Genomic DNA, 20,379 nt, shown 5'->3' with positions numbered 1-20,379 from the left:
TAAAAAAACCGCGCCAGCTGCAATTCCATGGTGCAGTTTGTGGCGGCGCTAGACGTTCGGGGTGTATTGCAATGGTTTGTCGGGTTTGGCTGTGGGTCCAGAATAGCTCCCATTTCCTTATGTTCTTCCACTTTTATTTTGATTCTTCTGTTACAACGCCTTCCTTATCTACCTTATATCCCCCCGACGAGGCCTCTACATAATTTCATGCGGCAGAATTTCGTGCATTTTGAGTGAAAGAAGTGAGACGAAGTTGTAGGAGGAAGAAGAGGCACGATCACTGTGGAGGCCTTGATCGTGAGTGGAAATGGCGGGAATTGCGTTTGTATCGCAAAGTAAAGGATCTGCATTGATTTCTGAACTTGCATTGGTGGATTGTTATACATCTGCATTATTTTTCATTTAAAAACTTTATGTTGAACTTGAAGGCTCCAAGCATGGTCTATATATATAGCCCTCATTGAGGTAAAAATAAAAGTAAAAATCCTGCTATCGCTTGCCAAGCTATCGCTCCCCTCCCCCCTCTCCCTCCCCACCCCCCTCCCACCCCCCTCCCCCACTCCCCTCCCCCTTCCCTTTCCCTCCCCCTCCACTCCCCCCTCCCCCTCTCACTCCACTCCCCCTCCCCCCCTCCCCCTCCCCCGTTCCCCTCCCCTCCCCTTCCTCCTCCCCTCCCTTCCCCCGCCCGGCAATGCCGGGTACTTCCCATGGCCAGCTGTACGTGGGCTGCTCGAGGGTTGGAAAACCAAGCAATCTTTGTCTTGGCACCAAGTAAGAAAACCAGAAATGTTGTATACCAAGAGGTTTTGAGAAATTGAAAATTGACAAAACGTCATGGAGGAAATGTACTGTGATATTGCTCTAAAATATACATGTTCTTTTCATCATATATTTGTATTATTCTTATTCAACCCGGGCGAAGCCGGGTACCTCAGCTAATATATATATATATATATATATATATATATATATATATATATATATATATATATATATATAAATATATATATATATATATGTGTGTGTGTGTGTCTGTATGTATTAGTCAAAAAATAAAAAATACTGTTTTTGCCAAAGCATTAGTTCACTATTTTGCCCAAATTTCAGCTTCCTCGCTCAAAGGATGGCTGAGATATCGCCCAGACAGACAAGAAAGAGTACAAACTGAGTGTAAATTGAGTACGCCCTTTTGGCGAGTGTCTTCACAAGGCCCCATTTGACGCCATGCGATGACGTCATGCAGCACCTGGAGATGGAATAGCGGTACAAAATTTTGTATAAGATTCCAATAAGACATTATCTAATCGCATCTCGTGTAAAATTGATATGTACAATTATGTGTTGATATAGTACACACTGTGATTCGTTGTCATGCCAGCAATCAGAAAGTTTCACACCTGCAGAATGATGATAAAAGTATAGGGGATGATGTCATTGTAGTGTGCTGATTACTATGACTCCTGGTAAGGAAATATCACGTGACAAGCATAAATAAATCAAAATATTAGCTAGATATAGAAATCGTATCCATATGACAGATTGCCGCCTGATTTCCTGCTTCAGCAGAATCTGAATGCAAGATTTTGTGGTTCTCTTTGTGATCGATGATGATGATCCAGTGGAGATCTTGAAAATAAATGACCTCGCTAAAAATACTGTTGTCAACATTTCTTCAAGAACAGTAAGATACTCTTTCGTGCAAAGTGGTCTCAATGGATGTGTAACGGCCCAAAAACCTTTGCTGAGGAGAGGTAAGAAAGGCTGAAAAGGAGAAGCAGAAATGAAACAGTTGAGGACCAAACTTGGAAGAAGGTGCTCTTTGCAGTTGATTCCAGTTTGAACTGTTTGGCAATAATCAACAGCAGTTTGTTCAAAGGCGGACCAGGTGGTGGGATAAGTCAGTGTATAACAGCTACAGTGAAGCATGGGGTAGATCATTATACAGGGTGACCCAAAAATAACCTCCCACATTTCAAAGGTGAATGAAAAAAAAATGGTTAAAGATAATCGAGATATTATTTGCACACATGAAACTTCATTCAATACAGTTTTTGTTCATCATGTTGTAAAGATGACATCCTCTAAATGGTGGCCGTCATTGTCTATACACGCTTGGAGGCGATTTCTGAAGGCTGCCATGGCTAGACGGGTCATGTCGGGTGGAACAGCGGCTATCTCCTACTGAATAGCAACCTTAAGGGCTTCAAGAGTTTGGGGTCGATGAGTATACAGTCGTGATTTAAGGTAGCCCCACAGAAAAAAATCACAAGGGGCGAGGTCAGGGGAACGGAAAATGAGCTTCGTCACTGCACAAGAGAACAGCATCTTCCGGAACACGTTGCAGAATGTCCTCGCATAACTCCCTGCGGCTTATCCAGTCTCTCGCATTGAGTTCTTGCACAACCGTAATTTTGTATGGATGGAAGTGGAGGTCTTTGTGTAAGATTCTCCTTGCAGTTTCCCGGGATATCCCAACAGCTAAAGCATGATTCCGCGCAGAAAAAAAAAAAAAAAAAGAACGTCTCGGAGACTGCACAACAGATCGCCTCAATGCTTCAATATTCTCAGGCGTACGAGCGCTCCTAGGTCGACCAGGTGATTTTCTTTTTAAAGCTGAGCCTGTTGCCCTGAAATTCTCAACCCACTGCAAGATGGTTTTCCGATCTGGAACGTTTTGGTTCCGTGGAATACTGAAACGTCTTCGAAAGGCCCTCTGCACGGCGATCACGGAACGGTTGTTTGTGAAGAACGCTTCGACAGCGAACGCACGGTGTGCTCCCGACCACGCCATGTTGGCGACTGAGGACGGTTGGGATTGGGCTACCAACAGACCCTAGCCCCGCCCCTCCCGCCTCACTACTGCCAGTGCTACAGCCTTTCGAAATGTAGGAGGTTTTTTTGGGTCACCCTGTACAAGTGTGGGGCTGCATCTTAGCCAAACATGTCAGAGATTTCCATAATGTCCAATGGACACTGACTGCCAACAGTCACAGGCTTGTACTGATCCAGCAAGCTATTCCACCAGGAACTTGGTGGGCAGAAATTCATCTTCCAATATCACAATAACTTGAAGCATCCAGCCAACCTGGAACACAAAGAGGCTGTTGGACCCTCACAAAGATGCCTTGTCCTGATATGAACATTATTGAAGCTGTATGGGGTTACATGGATAGTGAGAAAGTCAAGCGGAAAACAAACACTGGTTAAATTGTGTGAAGTGCTGCAGGATACTTGGAACAATATTCTCCAGTTATACAATGATGAACTGCATGGGAACATGAAAAAAGGTATCATGCTCTATACAAATTGCAACAGACTCACATACAAAAACTAGAACCGCACACGGTCGAGCGCATCTTCCGCCAGGCTGAACAGTTTACATTTTGTAGACCATAATAGGCCGGATCTGCATCCGGACCTGAATCAAAATCGAAGCAGCTTGATCTGCTTGTCGTCTACCCATCCACAACGTTTTGAAATATCATAGAGTTTTCCGCCCATCTCTCAATGGTGAAGAATCACTTAAAACTAGAACATCATTTATTTAGTACATGAGCGTATACCTCCGCCAGGCTGAACAGTTTACGTTTTCTATCGCATTGATAGGCCAGATCCAGATCCAGGTCTTCACCAATTAATCCTTGTCAAACACCCAAACTATAAACAAAGTTTTGTCGAATCCGTCTCCATCATTTTGGAATATCGTGCTCCTGTAACTGTAATGGAATATCATGTAACTACTACTACTGTATTGAAGGCTGGAAAGGGTGGAAATGCGAATGGTTCGGTGGATGTGCGGAGTTTCGTTGAGAGAGAGGAAGACAACTGATGAATTGCGAAAGATGAATGGGAATAGAGCCTGTGATTGATGCTGTGAAGAAAAACAGGCTGAGATGGTTTGGTCATGTGTTGAGGAAGGATGAAAGTGACTGGTTGAGAAGAGTGATGGAAATGAATGTAGAAGTAAGTAGAGGACGGGGAAGACCGAGAAAGACTTGGCTAAAGGTGGTGGAAGAAGAAATGCGAGCAAGGGGGTTAACAAGGGAGATGCAGAAAATAGGGCGCAATGGAGAAGATTGTCATGGGGACCGCAAGGCTAACCCCCGCTCTTGCAGGGGAAATGGCCTTAAAATGCCTGTTGTTGTTGTTGTTGCTGTTGTTGTATATCGTTTTTGGCCCTAGCCAAATGGTGAAGAATTACTTAAAAAATTGTAGTATCCAGATCTTCACCAAAATCAAATAAATTCATCCATGTCACACACCCAACCTGTCTACCAAGCTTTGTCCGAATCCCTTTACAACCTTTTGAGATATCCTGCTCACGGGCAGACAGACAAATAGATCGACAGCAGTGAAAACATAGCTTCCGTCGCCCTTCGGTGACGGAGGTAATAATAATACACTGCCAAATGTATTCATTTTGTGTTCTTCTGTAATCGTTTATACATCAATGCGTTGTGTGTTGTGTTACATACATCTCTCAGGTGAAATTACTCATTATTTGTGTATTTTTTGCATCATTATTTCCAATACTGTATGTTTTCACCAATTAAGCCAAGTCTGCCTCATTACTTACTTGTGGAGTAGTGGGTGTGCGACAACTGTTGCTGCCACACACATATATATGTCAGCCATTAGGGTTTTAGCCCCATGACTCAATTGATCATAACATCTGAAATTATATATCGTGCTTCTGAAAACTGATTTGAACTCAACTGCAGGCAGAGGTGAGTGGACAAAATGTGGTTTCGAGGCTCGACGTGCAGGGTGGATCCTTAGCCCAATAAACAAGTCCTTGAATTATGTGCCAAACAGTAGATAAAATGTTCGCGACCCACGTACAGGAAAACATGGCGACAAACGCCTCCTTCACGAAGGGAATAATTAATTATATATCTTTGTAGTTTCAGTATGTCTCCTAAAGCAAGGACGTAACCTAACACCTCGGAAGAAATATAGACATTACATATACTTGATTGTAATGGTATTCAGCATGTGTATCCAATCATTCATCTACCATTTAGCCTAGTGTATGAGAATATTTTCTTCGGCCTGCGCTCAGGTCTGATATGTTTAGATAAAAAGCCAGAAAGGCGCAGCCTATCATTATGCTTACATCGTGTTGTCTAAATTTGACCTTCTGTAGGACGGGACAATGGGAGATGTTGTCCTTATGGCCCAGTATTGCTATGTTTTTAGCGCAGATTCTTGTCTAATATTTTGCTATAAATGAAATGCCTTTTTGCTCATTCATCAGCGAGTGTCTTGAGGAATTGTCCGCTGCGTGTTAGGCGGTACATTCTCGAGCCTCGCTCCACACGTGTGTGTATAATCGATTCTATTAAACATTTTTGCTCTGATTCTTCTTCTTCTTCCTTCCCTTGAGGTCTTCGACCGAGAATTTGGTGTCAGAAGTGGGATACATCCAAGTGTGCAGACGAGGTGGATCCTCACGTTCCAGGTCGGGAGGGAGGCCTGCCGGCATCTAATTTGGTGGGTACGCATTTTTGCACCTCGAAATTGAAGCCTCCCGCCTTGCTTTGGACGTGTGGACCTCTGTCGGCTGTACCACCTGGCTTGCATTCCGAACCAAATTTAGTTTAAACCAGAGCAGCAGTGGGTAATGAATCGATTATACAGGGCGCCCGGGATAAGGAGGGGTATCCCTCAGGTAAGCTTCCTGCGTGGGAAGCAGGTAGACCCATATGTGGGTGATAGATAATAATAGGTATTAAGTTACTCCGGCGTGAGAACTGCGTTTAAGGTTAGGAATCGGGGGGCGACCCGATCTTAGGACTACCAGGAGGGACTAGCCCAAGAAAGGTAGAATAATGAGTATTTTAAGTTAAGCTACGCACTGGATGTGTTAGAGTTCACAGGTAAGTAGGATTGAAGTGTGCATGAGTGTGCATGAATTTATACTGTATTGTATGGAGAATGAAAGGTCAGTCACATGGTATTTGTGTATAAGGGAATGAATGATCTGTCATTGCAGCGTGTATTTGTGTTTATTGTGTGTGTGTCATTGATGTGTGTCATTGACTGACAAGGGATTCCCCAAATTGCCTACGGGCGTTGGGCAATCCGGATGAGTAAAATTGGCAGGGAATAATGAGAATGTTATGGAGAGCATGTGTAGACAGGGCTTTAAAACAAGTGTTCAATTACATCCCCACATTAACGGCTCTCCAGATGTAGCAAGGGAGAATGGGAGTGAAAGTCAAAAATAATAGGCTGTCAACCGACAGGGTGTTTATTCAACGGCATGGCCGGGGCTTGTATTTGGCCGACGTGGGATGACAGAATGCGTTGAATGAAGGCAAGAATGACATGTGATGCTGACGTGAGTCCAATCGGAAGGATGGATGGTTATGGTTTCACCCGGTCCGTTTATCTGTCTGTCTGTCCGGACACAGAGCTCTTGGGGAGAGCCAGAATGGGTTGGGTTGACCAAGATGAATGTGGACAATATATTAATTGTTTATATTAATCTATTAATCTCTGTATATTAATCTGTAAAAATATATTAATCTCTGTGTGTGTGTGTCCGTATTTGTCTGGCTTTCTGGCTGTCTATGGAGTCATGTCTCTGAACACTGATTTTGAGGGAGTTGCTGGTGCGGACCAAAGCGGTGTCCGCGGTATCTACTGGGGGTCGAATGTCACTCCCTCAGTGTCTGCGAACTTGTCGTTCGGCAGTGTCGAAAGACAGGTTCGATTGTCGGTCTGTCTGCTTGATTTTCGGGTCTCACTCTGAGTATATGGCATATACTCTGAGTATATGGTCGTTTTCTGTTTTGTGCTTTAATGGTGGTTGATTTGACTTCCCTGAAAGGGGGACTGAAAATGCTTTGATTTTTTCGTGGATTGCCCATTGGGCATGTTTAGGATTTAATAGAGTGGTGGAGTTCTGTGAAATATGATGACGTTGTCTTATGGACACTTTGTGAGTGACTAGACACGTGCCTGGAAGGGGAAATTGTATTCATAACTCATGTGGGTTGTGTCTGAAGAAAAGGTTTAAAGTAAGTGTGAAGAAGGTCATGGAAAGTGCGAAGATGTTAAAGGAAAGTCGAATTAGATGGATCATTTGTCAATGACAAGTGACTTTGCAAGGTTTGCTAAGAAAGGGAGGGGAAAAGATTATAAAAGTTGATGGAAAAGACGGGAAATAAAGAAAAGTGGTTAGTTATGGACTGTTGTTTTGTGATAAGAAGGTGATTGGGGGCTGGTGAAGATTGGATCACGGCTCTGCAGACCAGGTGAACAGAACCCCACCAGGTATATGGGAATTACATCAATTAAATCATAAAATGCATAGGAGGGTAAAGTTGGTGATTGCGGATGGAGATTAGCTAGAGAACTTGGAGACGATTTCGTTATTTTTCAGATAATTTTTCCAGTGGGTTTATACTGATGTGAAATTCGCGTATCTAGAAAGGAAGGGAAAAAATGTCCAGGTATTGATAAGATAACAGTGAAATTTTGAAATGAAGTGAAGGATAACAGTGAAGTGTTAGTGTGTTCGTTGCGATTTTTGGGAATGGCAGGGTACTGTCGTACATGGATGATGGACCGACTGCGGAAAACGCCAGTAAGGCGTCGATACAATGTTGAACACCGAACGGTCCATGTGTTGGACAACAATGAAGGGTTCATAATTAATTTGGCACCTCAAGACAGACGTTCCGACATCCGCACCTACAGAGTTCGATGTAATACAATTACAAGCCGCGGCCTCAAACGTAGAACATCAAAAATTGGATTAAATTGGGAGCTCAGTGCCCCGCAGAAGGACAAATGTGGACGATTAATGACAAACCCGTGGCACCGCGAGCTTTATTGCCATGGTTGGCACTCATGGCGCATCAAAATGGCCATGTGTGCCATAGGGGGGATGATGAGGCAGGTCACTTCCACCTGGGCAGCACCAGGCCTTTCGACTGTGGTTACCATGGTCTGTCGCTCGTGCGCTATATGTCATCGGTATCAGCGCCAGTGGATATGGCAGCACTTGAATTACCATTCTTGACTTGAATTACCTATCATGGATGACAGACATGTTTTTAAAGTTTTGCATAGGTGCTGGTGAAGGTGAAGGTGAAGGAGATTACGTGCTGGTGAAGCATTTCACCCGTAAGACTGCGCTCGAACCAAGATGGACGGGGCCATACCAAGTTCTTCTGATCACACCAACAGCGGTGTTTTGTGAGGGCAAGTCGTCCTGGGTACATGCCACACATTGTAAGTTGGCCATACCCACAAACACAGACACCTCAAACGCACCACCACAGATCGAGGATGCTGCACCACCGCCTGTTAGGGGTGGCAATCACATTTAGTTTAATATACCGCTTCAGGCTAAAACAGGTGTCTGCAACAGGTGCATGGGATGCTAAAAGAGGACATTGGATTGACTTTAAATTGAAATGAAAATTGAAAGGGTGGATTAGGAAAATGAGTTTGTTCAAATAATCGTGGCATCTGTGGGATGCAACAATTTTGTGCCAGAATGGTGTATGGGAGCCGTCATCTGGGAAGCGTCGTTAAATGGCAGTAGGTTTAGACAGGTTTTGCTGCCCTCAGTCGTTTGAAGCAAGCGATTACTACAATGTGAATTCATGACGTCACAGAGCTCCCCCTACGATTATAGGCCACCATGCATTTCACACATATTAATTCCGCACCCACGGATCGAAAGCAAGAAAAAGCCAAAGGAAAATACGTATTGGACTGTGACCCGTGCAATGGCGAAAGTACAGAACCGATCACGGTGTTGGGTGTGCATGCATTTTCCCCACACCAGTACGACAGGGATAGAAATGGTAGTGCTACCCCTGTCCCTACGAGATATGTGCTCAGGACCCTTGCGTACCCCATGTCTGACCACAACCTTGGAACTGATAGGCCCAAATCTACCCAGCAGTGTGTTCCCGGGAGTTTCGATATACCCCACCCATTAAGCAGGCTTTGTTAGACAAACCACCTGATCCAGTCTGGGTGACAGAGCAAAAGGGACGGGTGTGTCTTATAGGAAAGGGACACGTTCAGATGGGAACCTCGGAATGTACCCATACCCTGCCATCCGACACCAGATGGAGAGAAAAGGGAGGCCCCCTTGTAATAACCATAGATGACCAAGCCCAGCATAACGTAACCAAGCTAACCATATCTTGGGGGACACCAAGCGCCACCCGCGTTGAGATCAGTAAATGCATGGCCTCGGCCCTTATCCCACCCCATGGAGTAATGTTTATTTGCGGAAATAAAGCATATCCATACCTACCCGAACAGTGGGGAGGGACTTGTTATCTGGGATCCATTTTTCCCAAGGTAAATTTGGTAAATCATGTATTATTAGATGTAGGGAAGATGATTAAAAGGAAGGTATTTTCGGAAATTAGTGAAAGTAAATATGGCATTTGAATTTCCAGACACGACACAGGAAATGCGGCTATGAATAAGCCAACCATCTGAGAGATAAGGTAACTAAATGCCAATTAGTGGGACGGGGGGGCTAGGAATTGATCATGGTGTGTGTAAGAAAGTATTTTTCAGGATGGACGATGAAGAAATCGCCGTTGGAAAACCATGATCTTGACCACAGAGGCCGTCGATCTGAATGGGTCCTTCAACAAGGCAGATGTGACCAGCGCTTCAGAATTTTGTATTGATTTTTGTGATGACTGTGAAAATCCCTTGTGGGAACTGGCTACTGGCTGATGCCTGCATCGATGTTTGTGATGATTGTAATACTTGTGTTGAAAATCCCTTGCGTGTACTGGCTAACGCCTCTTATGTATTATGAATGATTGGCAAATAGATAGTCTCGCATTAGTAATGGAACGAATTGGAAACGAAACCTGAATCGCAGAACTACAATTGGAAAACGAATTAATGCATATGCAAACGATGGTGATGCAGAATCGAGTGGCTTTGGGTATGTTATTGGCAGAAAAGGAAGGAGTATGTGGGATAATCGATGAACCTATTGATGCTTGGGATTCTGATAATGATTATGATTTTAGTTGGGATGATTTAACCTGTGATTTAGAAAGTGTAGGTTCTTTTAAAAAGTAATTGCTATTATACCAGCAGTAAGGAGCGGATGGCAAAACATGTATCCGGAAGAACCACCCTCACCACCACTTACACCACCCAGCAATCACATGTACAAGGCTTGATGGCATTGGACGTCGATTGTTTGCCCTGATTCGCGAGGACCTCGCCTGCATAAAGAGGGCCCCTTAATCTGGCTGGCAACTGGGTCGCACCTATGCCGCAGCGAGGGTGGATTCGGAATCTGGCGGGCGGCAGCAATCTCTTAAACCAGGCGCCGTCGTCGCGAATTATGGCTAACAATTCATACGTTGAATGTTAGACGACCAGTTAGGGCCGGTATCTCTCTTTGAGCATACGTGACGTTATGTCGTGCCTGGCAGGTAACTAATTGGGATGCTGACCACTGGGGTATACGGTGTCTTTCCAAGGAGGTGTCTTGTAAAGACAAAGGAAGGAACTGTCAGCCATTAGGGTTTTAGCCCCATGACTCAATTGATCATAACATCTGAAATTATATATCGTGCTTCTGAAAACTGATTTGAACTCAACTGCAGGCAGAGGTGAGTGGACAAAATGTGGTTTCGAGGCTCGACGTGCAGGGTGGATCCTTAGCCCAATAAACAAGTCCTTGAATTATGTGCCAAACAGTAGATAAAATGTTCGCGACCCACGTACAGGAAAACATGGCGCCAAACGCCTCCTTCACGAAGGGAATAATTAATTATATATCTTTGTAGTTTCAGTATGTCTCCTAAAGCAAGGACGTAACCTAACACCTCGGAAGAAATATAGACATTACATATACTTGATTGTAATGGTATTCAGCATGTGTATCCAATCATTCATCTACCATTTAGCCTAGTGTATGAGAATATTTTCTTCGGCCTGCGCTCAGGTCTGATATGTTTAGATAAAAAGCCAGAAAGGCGCAGCCTATCATTATGCTTACATCGTGTTGTCTAAATTTGACCTTCTGTAGGACGGGACAATGGGAGATGTTGTCCTTATGGCCCAGTATTGCTATGTTTTTAGCGCAGATTCTTGTCTAATATTTTGCTATAAATGAAATGCCTTTTTGCTCATTCATCAGCGAGTGTCTTGAGGAATTGTCCGCTGCGTGTTAGGCGGTACATTCTCGAGCCTCGCTCCACACGTGTGTGTATAATCGATTCTATTAAACATTTTTGCTCTGATTCTTCTTCTTCTTCCTTCCCTTGAGGTCTTCGACCGAGATATAGACATCACAATTCAAACAGGAAACTGTAGTGTTACCTTTCATTTATCTCTCCAATGAAGTGGTCATTGTAAGTCATAAATCAAAATACGTTTGTGAAAATATGGTGGAATATTTGAACCTCTCCCCTCTTCCAATGATATATTTAGCCAGACTCAGTGGCATCATGTTTAGAAGCATCCGCTCTGAGTCGGGGAGGTCAACGTTTCAAACCCTGCCTGAGCCATGCCAAAGACTTTAAAAATGGTACCGTACGTGCTGCTTCCTTGCTTGATGCTCAGCATTTAAAAGGTTAGATCACAGACAAACAATCATAAGACGGTAATCATAGTGCAGGCTTTTATGGGACTCATGGCCTCCTGCTTTGAAGTTCCTAGTAAGTTAACTCAATTATATTGTTACCTTTATGTGGGTCGGCAAGAGAATACCGTAGGAAAGGTAGGATTGCATAGGAAATAGTATGGAACGTGTGACGTGTAGGAGAATTTTGATGTACTAAGTAGGAAAATGTAGCTTAAGGTTGTGTTTAAATGTTCATCATACGAGTGATGATGACGTGTTAATTAGTAGTCGGGTTTAAGGCTAGTTTCCCCTGTTCGTGTGATAGATACCCTCTGTAGCCATCCCTAACATTTATGACAATCGCTGGTCAAGCAAAACGGCAGCCAGCCAGGCTACTCACGCTCCATGGGCATGGAAGGCAAAGACCCGCCCAGGGGAGGCGGAGATACCATGGTCCGATGGGCGGGGGAACAGGACCAGCAGGCCACGCCCCTGAGTGACACGTCCGGTTGACGTGGGTGGAGCATGAGGCGAGCTCAAAGAAGCAGCTTCGTAATTGGTTCTCACCGAAACATAAGCTTTGCGATTGGTTCTTTGGAGGGGAGAAAGCGGTTGATTTGTGCCGAGGAAGTACATTAGCTTGGCCATTTTGTGCGTCCTGAAATAAAAAGAGCGTTTTTCTGCGGGGATTGTGAGGGAGCTTCAGCTGCTTGGGCTCTTTGGTCTCTGGAGGCCGCGCTGTCCTTCCCCAACAGTGTAGGAAACCAAGAGGGCCGTCTTCACGACTCGCCTCACGCCCGTAGTGCCTTCGACGTGCGGCACTGCTGCCATTTTCTGAGCTTACCACACGGGTGGTTCCGGATTTCGACAACTGTCGATCCATTTTGGGGACAGCTAAGTGCCGGAGAGTGGGAATTATTATTTTCTTACTTTTCCCCATGTATGTGTTTTGTGTGTCTGTGTGGAGGATCCTCGCCGTATAATTTATTTACCTCAGCTTTATTTTATTTCGTTCTCATTCCACACTTTATTTGCTGTAAATAATTAATCGGTACAATTTTCATTGTTTCTTTCCCGGTTGGGTTTAGGAATAAACCAGTGTGTTTGTGAAGTTAAACGCTTCGTGTTTCTTCCATCCCATGCCTGCCATAACCGCCAGATTGGGAGATCGCCTTGGGAGTAAAAGCTGGTTCGGTTCATCCGTCCATGGCTTGTGATAACAAGCGGTGGATGCGACAATATTAACCATATGGGCGATCCTTGTAAGTACCTGCCATATGGGTGATCTTGTTCCAAGCATGAAACATGTTCTTTTGATACGTACGTTTATTTGGGTGCTGTATAGGCAACTGCCAGGTGCTTCAATTGCTCTCAGAAAAAAAAACCCAGGTTACTTGCATGAGGCAAAAACATGTCGACTGCTTATAATTAAAAACACCTCACTGTACTGGAAAACGTGGGGACAGGAATACTGTACTGTAAAGGGTGGGACTTGTAAAACCCTCTCCCACCTAGAGGCGGCGCTACACAATACACATTTACATAGAGAATTTTCGTTCCCAGACCTCTTCCTCCCCAAACCCCTTTCCCCTCCACACCTCCCATGACCACGGACAAAGATAAAAACACCCCGATACTCTAATTTTGGTCATGCTGATCCTATGTAGCATGTCTGGATGTAATCGGCCAATAAATGTAGGGGTAGTACGACAAACACACCTGTCCATGAATTATAGGAAGGATTATCCTCAACTTTATTCCCCTTTTTCCCGATGTTAACGTGTTTGCTTGGTGAAACCAGTTATAGTGTCATCTTCAGAGAAAACCAAAATAATAAAAATTATAATGTGCATGGTCCCTTACTGCACTAAACAGGAAAAATCGAATTGTTTACGAAAATAATTACAAAAATAAATTACTACCTTTTAATTATCAAAAGCTTGGTGATGAGAAGGAAATATGCAGAGCGTTTAATTCAGAACTGTTCATTTGATTTCTAATAAGGTACAGTATGTACATCTTACTATAATTCACCAAATGTCTGTCCGTCTGTCTGTCCGTCTGTTCCCAGGTACCGCAAAAACGGCTGAACCGATCGCAACAAAATTTTGGGTGGGTAATCCTGGGACCCCCTGGAGTAAAATAGGCTATATTGTTTTTCCAATTTTCAAATTTTCCAGTTTTTCCAAACACCATGGAATAATATTTACCGATATGAACAGTGATGTGGCTTTTATTGAAATTCTACAAATACTGTTTATATTTTGATGATTTGTGTGTGATATGATTTAACGGATGTTTACATAAATCGTTTAAAATAAAAAAGCCTTCAATTTCTGATATTTTGCCTTTTCATTTTGGCCTCCCAATTGAAGCCCCGCCCATAGGGCGGGTACCGTTGCTAGTATCTAAAATCTGTCAAATGGTGTTTGAGAGCATCAGACCGTGTTCTAAGATGTCCCAGAGTGATTCACTTTGGTTTAAATCTGGGCTCTGCTGACAACTAGATTTTCAGATTTGTTCTCGTCCAACCAAATCCAAAGAGACGCAGCGGGTAAAGCGCCTTGTGATGCTGATAGGCCTCTCCCACCTCTCTTTTTACCTCTTTTTTACCTCTCCCCATCTTGACCCTTTCCCATGCCTCCTCCATTCAAGCCCTCTCCCTCCCACAGATCTCCCGATGTCCCTGTTCTCAAATGTTGTACTTGTGTGCTTTCCTCTCTCGCCCCATCTTGACTCCTGCTCCCTTTATCAAATGTTTTATGTTTTATTTCAGTTTGTCTTTTTGTCATCAATGTTAGCTCTTACACGAGCCTCGATCTTGTATTAAAAAAAGGGGAAAAAAAGACGTATGGGTCCTTCGCTATCGCATTCAACTAAAAATGAGAGTGCAGTGTTGTGCACAAAGTCACAGTGAGACACCCTAATGAAGCACGTATGCTGTTTTACAATGTGGGGCACGTATGAAGCACTATGTTTTACACGTATGCTTTTGGTTCACTGTCCCATTGCTTTTCTGAACTTGGTGAACGCAACATAGGGCAATTTTATTTTTTGTACACTTAGTCTGGGCTCGTATGAGAGCTAACACATAGAACATATAATAAAGGGAGCGGGAGACAAGAGGGGAAGAGAGAGGGAAGCACAACAACAGTGGGGAACAGGGGCATAAAAATAAATAAATAAATTTAAAAACAATCATACTGTGATGTCACAGACATATTACAGAAATATAATTGGGTCATGCAATAATTGTGAAGCACATGTACCGGTGGTATGTTTTTAAAACATACTTAGTTACTTGATCTTTCACATGGGTAAATGATCTCTCATGATGGAGACTTACTCTTCATAGTTTCCAGATGCCAACAAGGTGTTTATTGGCAGAAAGATTTTGAAGAAAGCTGGTCAATCATTTCCTCAGTCCATCTCGTTACCTCTGCCACCAAAGGTGGATGGAGGTTATGTTTTCACCCCTGTCTGTCCGTTTGTCTGTCCGTTTGTGCACAAAATATCTCAAAAAGTTGTGGACGGATTCGGACGAAATTTGGCAGAGATGTAGGGCATGGGACAAGGACGAAATGATTAGATGTTGGTGAAGATCCGGATTCGGATTCGGCTACTGGAACTTCTAAAGTGATTCTTCATCATTGGGAGATGGGGCCAAAAATGATACATAGCAGGATATCTCCAAAAGCTATGGATGTATTTGGACGAAACTTGTTGGAAATGTTGTGTGTTTGTGTGACAAGGAAGAATTGCTTCAGTTGTGGTGAAGATCCGGATCCAGCTAGTAGAATTTTTAAGTGCTTCTTCAGCATTGAGTGATATGGCCAAAAACGAGGGGCAGATCAGGGTATAAAAGACTGGACCTATGGCGATTCCTGTGATTGGTTTTGATTAAACGTGATTCTGTATTGTGATTTTCTGGTCGACTCTGAGATACAAAACGTAAACTGTTCACCAGGTGGAGGTACGCTCTCTTCTGAGTGCCGTTATACGTAGTTCTCAACTAGAAGTGCACTCAGTCAGGTGCGTACCTCTGCCATGTTGAGCAGTTTACGTTTTGAATCCCACTGATAGACAGGATCTGCATTCGGACCTGAACCAAAATCTAATCGGCTTGTTATCGTCACCTAACCAACTCGTGTACCTACTTTTGTCAAAATTTGTCCACAACTTTTTGAGATATCGTACTGTTATATCGCTTTTGGCCATATATCTCAATGGTGAAGAATCACTTAAAATTCTCGTATTTAGTTTCAGATCTTCACCAAAATCTAACCAATTCTTTCTTGTCACACACCCAAACTGTCCACCATAATTATCATAATTTGTATTCATAATTTTTTCATAATTTTTTGTAAATTAATTTCAAATAAAGTCCATAATTCTTTGAGATATTCTACTCACCGACAGGCAAGCGGGTGAAAAACTAACGGTGGCGAAGGTAGTTATGGCCTCGGGTTCCCACCCTGTTTCTTTCCAAAATATACCAAAGGAGAACACATACACACACACACACACACACACACACACACACACACACACACACACACACACCTGTCTGTACATGGGTTCCTGGTCCAGCCTCCATTTTGCCAACTATGTAAGTCCACAGCAAGACTAAGGAACAAACAGTACTATTTGTTTTTGATATTTATAAAATACGCTTTTAAAGGTATAATAATATACCTTACACAGCCCAGAGTTTCAGCAACCCTGAATGTTGGGGAGGTAAAAACCACCATTAGCTTCCACGTGCCTCGGGCAAGAACGTCGCGAGCGATTTGCCTTAAACACGCGGCTATCAAACACATCCGGTAGTGAACCCCTGCGGCACGCCCCAAAAACATTCGTTTGTGCCAATCAGCACTTGCGAAGACATGTTCGATCGGAAAGACAAATGCGCTCGTGGGTTCAAGTAAAATCACTTAAACAAAACCCGGGCTAACGCTTTTGGCCGAGCATTAAGCAGAGGCTAATGGCGTAGCCGGGCATCGGAAAAACATTAAATCACTCGTGGATCGCTGAACTCAATAGAAGTCGCGGAAAGAGAGCATAATGCATGGCGACACGCGGTGCTTTAAGCCACGTCATAAACATTTTGAAGGCGCGTGCGGTGCATTGATGAATCATGGATGTGTGGTGTGCTGCCACTTTCCAAACGGAGAGAGAGAGAGAGGCGCACGCTTGGTGTGCGTTGTGACTGATGAGATACCTTTTCACATCCTCCGTGTATCGTGTGCCAAGTTGACTTGAAACAGATCCCACAAACCTACCTCGATCGAAGTCGCACGCAACCGCGGCATCCATCATTCATTGCTTTTCCGTTCATAATAATTAACAAAATTATCATCACAAAGGTGCCCGAAGAGGACTGTGGACTGTGGAGGCCCATAAGCAGTTTAGAACGGTGGAGGGACATAAGCAGTTTAATACTGTGGAGGCCCATAAGCAGTTTAGAACTGTGGAGGCACATAAGCAGTTTAAGACTGTGGAGTCCCATAAGCAGTTTAGAACTGTGGAGGCCCATAAGCAGTTTAGAACTGTGGAGGCACATAAGCAGTTTAAGACTGTGGAGCCCCATAAGCAGTTTAGAACTGTGGAGGCCCATAAGCAGTTTAGGACTGTGGAGGCCCATGAGCAGTTTGGGACTGTGGAGGCCCATAAACAGATTAGAACTGCGGAGGCCCATAAGCAGCTTAGAACTGTGGAGACACATAAGCAGCTTAGAACTGTGGAGGCCCATAAGCAGTTTAGAACTGTGGAGGCACATAAGCAGTTTAAGACTGTGGAGCCCCATAAGCAGTTTAGAACTGTGGAGGCCCATAAGCAGTGGAGGCCCATAAGCAGTTTAGGACTGTGGAGGCCCATGAGCAGTTTAGAACGGTGGAGGCACATAAGCAGTTTAATACTGTGGAGGCCCATAAGCAGTTTAGAACTGTGGAGGCACATCAGCAGTTTACGACTGTGGAGCCCCATAAGCAGTTTAGAACTGTGGAGGCCCATAATCAGTTTAAGACTGTGGAGCCCCAAAAGCAGTTTAGAACTGCGGAGGCCCATAATCAGTTTGAGACTGTGGAGCCCCAAAAGCAGTTTAGAACTGTGGAGGCCCATAAGCAGTTTAGGATTGTTGAGGCCCAAAAGCAGTTTATAACTGTGGGTGGAGGCATGTAAACAGTTTAGCACAGTGAAGTCCCATACGCAGTTTAGGACTGTGGATGCCCATAAGCAGTTTAGAACTGTGGAGTCCCATAAGCAGTGGAGGCCCATAAGCAGTTTAGGACTGTGGAGGCCCATAGGCAGTTTAGTAATGTGGGGCCCATAAGCCGTTTAGCACTGTGGAGTCCCATAAGCAGTGGAGGCCCATAAGCAGTTTAGGACTACGGATGCCCATAAGCAGTTAAGGACTGTGGAGTCCTATAAGCAGTGGAGGCCCATACGCAGTTTAGGACTACGGATACCCATAAGCAGATAACGACTGTGGAGGCCATGAGCAGATTAGGACTGTGGAGGCACATAAGCAGTTTAAGACTGTGGAGCCAAATAAGCAGTTTAGAACTGTGGAGGCCCAGAAGCAGTTTAAGATTGTGGAGCCCCAAAAGCAGTTTAGAACTGTGGAAGCCCATAAGCAGTTTAAGACTGTGGAGCCCCAAAAGCAGTTTCGAACTGTGGAGGCCCATAAGCAGTTTAGGATTGTTGAGGCCCAAAAGCAGTTTATAACTGTGGGTGTGGCACATAAACAGTTTAGCACAGTGGAGGCCCATAAGCAGTTTAGGACTGTGGAGGCCCATAGGCAGTTTAGTAATGTGGGGCCCATAAGCCGGTTAGCACTGTGGAGTCCCATAAGCAGTGGAGGCCCATAAGCAGTTTAGGACTATGGATGCCCATAAGCAGTTAAGGACTGTGGAGGCCCATGATCAGTTTAGGACTGTGGAGGCACATAAGCAGTTTAGGACTGTGGAGGCACATAAGCAGTTTAGAAATGTGGAGGCCCATAAGCAGTTTAGGACTGTTGAGGCCCATGAGCAGTTTAGGACTGGAGGCCCACAAACAGTTTCGAACTGTGGAGGCACATAAGCAGATTAAGACTGTGGAGCCCCATAAGCAGTTTAGAACTGTGGAGGCCCATAAGCAGTTTAGAACTGTGGAGGCACATAAGCAGATTAAGACTGTGGAGCCCCATAAGCAGTTTAGAACTGTGGAGGCACATAATCAGGTTAGAACTGTGGAGGCCCATAAGCAGTGAAGGCCCATAAGCAGTTTAGGACTGTGGAGGCCCATGAGCAGTTTGGGACTGTGGAGGCCCATGAGCAGTTTAGGACTGTCGAGGCCCATACGCAGTTTAGAACTGTGGAGGCACATAAGCAGTTTAGAACTGTGGAACCGCATAAGCAGTTTAGAACTGTGGAGGCCCATAAGCAGTTTCAGATGTTGGAGCCCCATAAGCAGTTTAGAACTGTGGAGGCCCATGAGCCGCTTAGGACTGTGGAGGCCATGAGCAGTTTAGGACTGTGGAGGCACATAAGCAGTTTAAGACTGTGGGGCCAAATAAGCAGTTTAGAACTGTGGAGGCCCATAAGCAGTTTAAGATTGTGGAGCCCCAAAAGCAGTTTACAACTGTGGAGGCCCATAAGCAGTTTAAGACTGTGGAGCCCCAAAAGCAGTTTCGAACTGTGGAGGCCCATAAGCAGTTTAGGATTGTTGAGGCCCAAACGCAGTTTATAACTGTGGGTGGAGGCACATAAACAGTTTAGCACAGTGGAGGCCCATAAGCAGTTTAGGACTGTGGAGGCCCATAGGCAGTTTAGTAATGTGGGGCCCATAAGCCGTTTAACACTGTGGAGTCCCATAAACAGTGGAGGCCCATAAGCAGTTTAGTACTATGGATACCCATAAGCAGTTAAGGACTGTGGAGGCCCATAAGCAGTTTAGGACTGTGGAGGCCCATGAGCAGTTTAGGCCTGTGGAGGCACATATGCAGTTTAAGACTGTGGAGCCCCATAAGAAGTTTGAACTGTGGAGGCCCATAAGCAGTTTAAGACTGTGGAGCCCCATTAGCAGTTTAGAACGGTGGAGGCCCATAAGCAGTTTAGGACTGTGGAGGCCCATAAGCAGTTTTGGACTGTGGAGGCCCATAAGCAGTTTTGGACTGTGGAGGCCCACAAGCCGTTTAGGACTGTGGAGGCCCATAAGCGGTTTCGGACTGTGGAGGCCCATGAGTCGTTTAGGACTGTGGAGGCCCATGGGCAGTTTAGGACTGTGAAGGCCCATGAACAGTTTAGGACTGTGGAGGCCCATAAGCAGTTTAGAACTGTGGAGGCCCATCAGCAGTTTAGAACTGTGGAGGCACATATGCAGTTTAAGACTGTGGAGCCCCATAAGAAGTTTGAACTGTGGAGGCTCATAAGCAGTTTAAGACTGTGGAGCCCCATTAGCAGTTTAGAACAGTGGAGGCCCATAAGTAGTTTAGGACTGCAGAGGCCCATAAGCAGTTTAGCACTGTGGTGTCCCATACACATTGGAGGCCCATAAGCAGTTTAGAACTGTGGATGCCTATAAGCAGTTAAGGACTGTGGAGGCCCATAAGCAGTTTAGGACTGTGGAGGCCCATGAACAGTTTAGAACTGTGGAGGCCCATAAGCAGTTTAGAACTGTGGAGGCCATGAGCGGTTTAGAACTGTGGAGGCACATAAGCAGTTTAAGACTGTGGAGCCCCATAAACCGTTTAGAACTGTGGAGGCACATAAGCAGTTTAAGACTGTGGAGCCCCATAAGCAGTTTGGAACTGTGGAGGC

The sequence above is a fragment of the Myxine glutinosa genome, chromosome 6 (genome assembly GCF_964187855.1).
Source record: "Myxine glutinosa chromosome 6, kmMyxGlut1.1, whole genome shotgun sequence".
In the NCBI taxonomy this organism is placed as follows: Eukaryota; Metazoa; Chordata; class Myxini; order Myxiniformes; family Myxinidae; genus Myxine; species Myxine glutinosa.
Note: the sequence above shows the minus strand (reverse complement) of the source record.